The sequence below is a fragment of the Cryptotermes secundus genome, unplaced genomic scaffold (assembly GCF_002891405.2).
Source record: "Cryptotermes secundus unplaced genomic scaffold, Csec_1.0 scaffold942, whole genome shotgun sequence".
NCBI lineage: Eukaryota > Metazoa > Arthropoda > Insecta > Blattodea > Kalotermitidae > Cryptotermes > Cryptotermes secundus.
In genome coordinates this window covers 11,505-19,894 of record NW_019738978.1, presented here as the reverse complement: position 1 = coordinate 19,894, position 8,390 = coordinate 11,505, and the positions used below count along the sequence as shown (strand labels likewise).

At 40.7% G+C, this 8,390-nt stretch overlaps 1 protein-coding gene across 1 annotated transcript in view; it reads right to left on the bottom strand.

The window, feature by feature from the left end:
* The window catches only part of LOC117282867 (zinc finger protein 345-like), a 38,417-nt gene that overhangs the window by 21,361 nt on the left and 8,666 nt on the right, over positions 1–8,390 (bottom strand). The window lies entirely within an intron of this gene.

Sequence of the window (8,390 nt, the reverse complement as noted above, 5' to 3'; positions counted from 1 at the left end):
CACATTGGGACGATTCACCAAGAAGGAGCCTGAATATTTTACTTGAACGTTTTTTATTTTTAACTTTAAATTTTAACGTTGACGACTCGGTTTGAGGGTGGTTTTTTTAGATGCAAGTGCTATACCTGCATTCAAGATACTGGGAAGTGTTGTGCTTTACACTCCGATATATGTAATAGTTTCCACAAATAACTACATACTGTGGATGTTGAGCTGTGCCAGTGTTTTCATGATTTGTTGTAAGTGCCTCTGAAGATGGTTCCTTGGAACCGAAACATGTAAGGCAGATGAGATAAATAAGTGACCAAAATATATATTGTTGCACTTGACGGAAAATCTATTGACAATTGGTGATTAATAGTGTAACGGACCAAAATGAAACAATTAAAAAAAAAAACCCTAGAATGAAATAACAATAAAGGTTGAGCTAACGAATGATACTAAGAAAGGCTGCATTTGGCCCAGCAAAATCCCTGAAACAATATACATATATATGTAAGGCCTCAAAAAGATGAACTTCAGGATGCAACAGTTCAATAGATATGTCCACCCTGATACAATGAACAAATCCATATGAGTCCTCTCCTAGGTTGCCACACAAGATTCCTTGACAACTTATGGCTCTGCCACAAAATGGCCACTACTTCTGGATGTGTGAAATGGTAATGGGCACACTACTCTGTGTAGAAGCAGGAGTTCGAACACCTTGAAGCAGCTACATATGTGTCAGACAACTGTGCCTCATTTGAAGGGATCTTAACACAATTTCCTGCTTCCTGATGGAGTAATTCCCCTTAAAGGGCGAACTTCCACCCACAACAAATAATGTAAACAAGAGTTAATGAGGTCTGCTACAGCAGAGGTTACAACACGTGTCTGTAAACTGAGACAGTAGCATGCCATCCATGAAATATTTTAAAAAAGGAACTGCAATCCAACAAACCATAAACAACTTCTGCACCCATTTGAAAGTAATGATTATACTGCATTAAAATAACAATATTTTACATGTATAAATTTAATACATCAGTACCTTGATTTTGCAACTGCCATTACCATCCAAAGTATAGAGTACATTTACAACTTTACATTCTGTTTGGGTGTGCATGCACTGAAACCTGGAAGGTCCTGCCTGACTGGTTTGCATTTCATAAACTTGCTTGGTTCAAGCTTATAAATTTCTTCATAGCATGATAACACATATATCTGTTCACATTCAACCTTGGCAGAATCATCATAGACATGGTAATGGTTCCAAAATAACAACAACAATAATTAAAAACCTACGTACTTGAGAGTGTAGTGAGGTATTTGCTTATGTATAACTGCCGAGAGTGCGTAATTTTGTAGCTATTCTTGTTTATGTTAGCGTTCCTATTTCTATGCAGATTTGTTTTGTACTGTCTCACAGCCTGCAAACATAACATGGTGTAATTACTTATTTCTCTTTAGCTTGTGTTGGGTGAAGGGGCAATGTCACCAGATTTACTGCAAATGTTTCATACCAGCCCCTCACTTGATAACATGTCTGTGTGTTGTGCTGGTGATAGGGTCAGTGTCTGGAGTGGTATTGGCAGGAACAGTGAAAACAACACAGCAAGCCACGAACAAACACTGGACGACATCAAGAACCTCCTCATCAAGATAGACAGGCGGCACAAAATCTGCCCCATACAAGGACGACAATAGGAGTACGGACACAAACCTATGTGGTTTATACATTTTAACTATTGACAATAAAGGTTTTTTAAATAATATCTAGAAACTTTTAAAAACTTTACAGTACCAGGAAGCTGCTGTGATTGTGAAATGTTCGACTTTATGTGTACTGTGCATTATAGGATATAAGTGTATGTATTTTAAATAAAAACAGCTATTGTGATTTTCCAGTTTGTAATGCTGTTCCCTCTGAAGATGGTCCATAAGGACCGAAACATGTAAGGGAATTAAGTTTTCACGTAGTAAAAACTTATATGTCACACTGGACGGAGTGGTTTGTATTTGTAATTGTTAGTGTGACGGACCGGAATGAAACAAATAAAAAAAAAGATGTATAGTGTTTAACACATTGTTCGGTGTTATGTTCTTTTTTATTTTGGCACTACAGCCCCAATTTACACCTTGGCCTACCACCAAGACACTCTCTGTTTCACTTTGATTTAACAGATCTCAGATATCTGGTAGGATTCCTTGGGTGGATGATCAGCTTGTCACAAGTCTCTACCTGTACACAAACACAGAAAAACATGCACACATGCACATACACACACCAACGATCCATGCACTGAGTGGGATTCGAACTCACAATTCCAGCTTCCAAGTGAGTGAAGGAAGTGCATGCCTCAGACCGCTCGGCTACCGTGACTGGCTTGGTACATGGGTTACCATGTGCGAATACTATACAAGGTGTATTAGAAAGTTCCTGGTCTAGGTCAAAAAAAATACTGGCTTAACTTACTTCATTTTATCTGCCACCTCTTTCAAAATAATCTTCTTGGGAACGTATACAGAGTTCTCATAATTTTTTCCACATTTCAAGAGCGCCGTGGAAGCCATTCTCTTCAATCCTTCCGAGTACCACTTGTGATTCCCTTTGGATGTCAGACACTGTTTCAAAACATCATCCTTTCAGTTTCATTTTCAAACTGGGAAACAGTGAAATCACAGAGGGATATGTCCGGCAAGTAGGGAGGATGGGGAACGAAAACCATGTTGTTAGTCACAAACTCTGTGGCTTTCAGGGATGTGTGGGCAGGTATGTTGCCGTGATGAGGGAGCAATTCGGCACATGTTCAAATTTTCTGCTGAAATCTCCTGGCAAACACCATAACTGATCCCAATGGTGTATGCAAGCTCATGGATTGTTTGGTGACAGTCTTTGTGGATGAGTTCTCGAATTTTTCAACATTTTCTGCCATTTTGCCAGTGCTTGGTCACCTTGAATGTTCATCACCTTCAACCGACACTTGACCGACCTTGAAATGTGAATGCCATTCAAAAACCACTGTCCCACTTAAAGAACGTTCTCCAAAAGCCTCATGAAGCATTTCAAAAGTTTTGGCAGTGGATTTACCAAGTTTCACGCAAAACTCGATACAGACACATTGCTTGATTTTGCCATCCATCATAGACAGAATGAAACACGAAGCAGAACAAGCATTAGAGTAAAAACAATGTGTGTTCAGAGCACGGTGTCATATGGCAGACTGATGCAACAGGCTTTCAGAAGTGTGACCTTGGCTTCCCCTTAGATCTTCTTTCACTGAGGCAGTTACAACAATAAGTCAGGGAACTTTCTGATAGCACCTCATATTGAATGTTTTTTGTCTTCTTTGTGTTTATCTTTAAGTAGATTTATCTTTTTGTATTTGTAGAGGGAGGTTCTTATGGTTGTTGACTGGTTCACGGCTCTGCGTTTCCTGGCGACCAGCACACAGCCGACTGTGAGTGAAATACTAATTTTGCCAATGAATGAGCATGCTTGATGGTCCATAATGTTTGGAATTAAGGGAAGTTATTAAATTTATGGATGGCTTGATGGCATTATGTTTCACGGCAATCAATGCAGTTCATGTGTGGGAATGTGTTTATGATTTGTCAGCAGTGGGCGGCAGTTATCAACTCCATTAGAGCAATGTGCATTTCTGTATGACATTTATGTCAAATACAATTCTGCTAGTATGCGCCGGTGAAAATTTTGTGATGAAAGAGTCCCAGGAGACAAATAATTCACAATTTGGTGAATAAACTTGATTAACAAGACTCTTAATAGACAAAAAACAAAAGAATAAGTGCCCAGTGCTCAATGTCTAGCTCAAAGAGACTGGAGTGTCACAAGAGAGTGCAAGAAGGGCAACTCAACTGCTGCAGCCTCAACCATATAAGACAATAGTAATAATTAGGGCCCGGATCTCTAGGACATGTCATATTTTCTTCCTAGGGTTTATTCCTATTTTTAAATGTAACTGCATACATTTCCGCTCTTTCTTATTTAAATTATATCGTTTTTATTGTGCTGATAAATGCATAAAGTTTTATTGGTTTCACAGCATAATTTGGCATAATTTGGAAGTAGGGTCATATTTTTGTCATTTTAGAATAAATGCCTTGATATAAGGTATAATTTTGGCTCCATAATGTTTTGTACTACAAAATAAATTTCAGACTGGACTGTTTCTCCAATGTGGCATAGAGTTCAAGTGCATGAAGTTCGTATTAAAAACCATATTTTTGACTGGACTGTACTTGCAGTTACAAAGGCAAAATTTGTGGAATGCAACATTTATAACCTGGCTAGCTGGCTTTTCCCAGTCTGTCTTACTATAGTATATACCGTATAGTAAGATGGAGACTGAAAAAGGCTGGCTAGCTAGGCATATACCTGTTCCAGTCTTAAAAATATTCTTCAGCNGAAATACGAATCATCCCGTTATTGTTATTGTTGTTGTTGTTGTTGTTATTGCTCGGAGTGAGCGGACGTGTTGTACTGTGTGCTCCTGCTCCTGCTCCTGCTGCTTGCTGCGAACATCAAGAACTTTTATCTCGTGAATCCAGTATTCGTGTTTCTGTGTGGCTTCATGGTGGCCTGCCGGGATGCTTGTCCAATATGTGACAAGCCATTTTATGGAAAACAAAAATTTATTCGGTGTGGTGTATGTGAGGTGCGATCTCACTGTGCGTGCCTGCAACTTGGAGAGGCCGAGCAGGCTACTCTAACCGCTGAGGGTGAGTCCATATACAAGTACAACGCGTGTGCGAATTCATCAGGCATTGATATGGATCCTACCAATTCACCGGGATCTCCATCTAATGAAGGAGCTAATGAAGGAGCCACGAGTTGTGCTTCATCCAACCAAGAGGCCTCTCCGCTTATATTTGTGAGTAATCAGCTTGAAGCTATTAGACACAATGGACAATGCATTGTGCAGTTAATTGAGTCCCTTGTGGATATGGTAACAAATCTGGCTAAAGAGGTCGCCCATTCAAAAAATGATAACTTTCTGCTGAAAGAGGAAATTAGGAATCTGCATAGCCATGTTGAAGCCTCACCCAGGTCCCCTAGGGAGCAGCGCATTCTGCCGGTAGAAACATCCCGCAAGGAAACGGCCAGCAACCAGCATATGCCTTCAGCTGCCCTCTCCACTCAGGCCTCGCCTGCTGTACCTGCTGGGACAACCTTGTCGTACAGGGACATCGCTGTGGCTGGGGTTTCACCCCCTGGGCCTACAGCGCTACCTGATCCTGATGGATTTAAAAGCGTTAGGTACAGAAATGGGAACACCACCAGCACTCCTGCTGCAAGTGCTGTTGTCAACAAGGTTAAGCTTCGCAGACAGCCCCGCATCGGTATTAGTAGCTCGCAATCCTTGCCAGTCGTCAAAAAAGCTGAAAGATCCAAGGCACTATCTGTCTCTTGGTTTAGCCCCAAGGTTACTGCGGATGATGTGCACAAATCATTGAAGGAGCAATTGACTCTAAAACAGTTGGTCTGCACCAAACTCAAAACTAAATTCAACTCGTACTCTTCCTTTCACATCTCTGTATTGGAAGACGAATTTTCTCTAATAAATAGCACTGGTGTCTGGCCTTCTGGTTGCTTGATTGCTCCATATTATGGTAAGCCTACCGCGGACCAGATATTTACCGCCAGCACACCTGAAGCGGCAGCTCCCGCTGCTGCTGTTAAACCTGCAGCAAATCCAGCAGATAACAATGGGGCTAACGGAGGCAGCTCGACATCCACATAAACATGGCCTCTTTCAGTGATGCGAGCACGAGTCCTTCGGCCATGTCACATCTGAATTTCGGTAACTCGCTTGGCATTTTTTATGAAAACGTTAGGGGTCTCAGGACCAAACAACTTGAATTTTATGACGTGTGCGCCTCCAATTACAACATAATTTGTCTGTCCGAGACATGGCTCTTGACCTGTGCTACGATCACAATCTGTTTCCTAACCAATACACCATTTACCGGTCTGACCAGCCGTATATAAACAAGGCTCGCGGTGGTGGCGTTTTAACAGCCATTACCGCTAGCCTGGGCTCTTGCAGGCGCAGGTATGATTTAGAACTCTGTTCTGAACGTGTGTGGGTCGAGGTTCCCACTGCTGATGGCATAAAAACCATTACTTCTCCCCTTACACCAAACCAGAAGTCATTACTGCCTACTTTCGACAACTTGAAAACAATCTAGACACGAACAATACTTGCGTCATATTACTCGGCGACTTCAATGCTCCTGGATTCAACTGGGAGAACGGGACACCTCTTTCTAGTTGTCATTATTATTCTAAACTCAAAGGGGACTCTATATACACCTCTACATGTTTTCTTGGCCTAAGGCACTTCGTTGAGGCTGTTGACACTGTTAACATGCTTGACCTAGTATTTGCAAATTTCACTGATCTAAAGTCTGTTCCTGCCGACTCTGGATTGGTCGCAACTGATATATATCACCCTCCTTTGAATATTGATGTTCTCTTACATAATGTTAACAGTAATTTAAAGTGTGAGTTTAGTTATCAAAATTTCGCAGCAGGGAACTACGCTTTGCTTTACAGCATTCTATCAACTTATGATTGGTCAAGCGTGTATGAAACCTCTTCTGTTGACGTAGCAGTCGCTAGCCTCAGTGTTGCTGTCAGAAGTGCCATGGAGCAGGCAATTCCTTGTGGGTATCGCTGCAAGTCTAAATTCCCTCACTGGTTCTCCTATACCTTAAGGCATTACATCATCAAGAAAAATTATTTCCATCGTCGTTTTAAAAATAATCCTTCTGATTACTTTTATGACAGGTTCGCCTATTATCGAAAACTAGTTAAAAATACCATCAAGTCCGACAGGCTTAGGTGGTTGAAGTCAGTTGATAACAATTTAAAGTCACAGCCCCAACATTTCTGGAAATACGTGTCTAATTTCAGAAAACATAGATCCGGTTCCATTCATCTAGAAGTTGATGGTACACACCTAGTCCAGCCCGAAGCTGTTGCTGATGCATTCGCTAAGCACTTTCAATCTGTTTACAATAACCACTGCTCTAAGGTCATTCACCCTCTCTCGCAATCTTCTGAATTTTTATCTCTTGCCCCCATTTCTGATGCTGATGTCTACAAAGCCATCAAGAGACTAAAACCATCAAAATCTGTTGGGCTTGACGGTATTCCTGGTTTTATCATCAAAGTTTGTGCAGGTATTTTTATTCCCATACTTAGGCATATATTTAACTTGAGCCTGACGCAGCAGTATTTTCCTGCTGCATGGAAAGAATCTGCTGTTGTGCCGGTATTTAAAAGAGGCAATCATGCCGCTGTGAGCAACTACAGGCCTATTTCTGTTATCAGTAATTTCTCTAAATTGTTTAAATTCATTATTCATGACCATGTTTCTCATTTTGCTAAATTTAATTCCAACCAACATGGCTGTACCAGAACTAAATCTACAGTTACCAATTTGGTGACGTTTCTCGACTTCTTGACGCCTGTTGTCCGCGGTCAGCGTCAAGCTGATGCCGTCTATTTTGATCTTTCTAATGCTTTTGACCTCGTTCCTCATAATATGCTCTTGCATAAATTAAGCTCCTTCGGATTCTCTGATGCTTATGTTAGCTGGTTTCGCAGTTACTTAACCAACAGACAATCCAGGGTTCGTGTTTCTGGCACTCTCTCCCTGCCTTTTCATGTAACATCCGGGGGTGCCGCAAGGCTCTGTTCTGGGGACTTTTCTTTTCAATGTATTTATAAATAACCTATGCGACTCTGTTAACTACTGTAAATTTCTAATTTTTGCCGATGATCTAAAAATTCTCCACATTATTAACTATCCTCATGATTCCCTCTTACTTCAATCTGACATTAATTCTGTAAGTGACTGGTGCACTGCTAACTCCATGAAACTTAATATTGCTAAAACGCATGTTGTATCATACACCAAAAAAACAAATTTTCTGAGATACGAGTATCAGCTTTGTCATGATATCATTACACGCACTAGCAGTATTAAGGACCTGGGTGTTTTCTTTGATTCAAAGTTACATTTTCACACACACCTTAATTACATATTTTCTGAATGCATAAAGCTTTTAGGCCTTATTTGCTCCATTACCTACAGGTTTTCCTCCATGGAGAGTCTGTATGTACTATATTTTACTTTAGTCAGGTCCAAGTTGGAATATGCCTCAGTAGTTTGGAACTCCATCACCTCGACTGATGCCAATAAGCTTGAGCGCATCCAGCAGAAGTTTGCGTCCGTCTCTTTTTATCGTTATTTCCCTCATATTTCATATAATTATGCTTATGCTTTAGAGAAATTAAGTCTGCAATCTTTACATAAACAGAGACATCACCTTGATGCACTTTTTCTTGTTCAGGTCTTTCGTGGTCTTAAATCCTG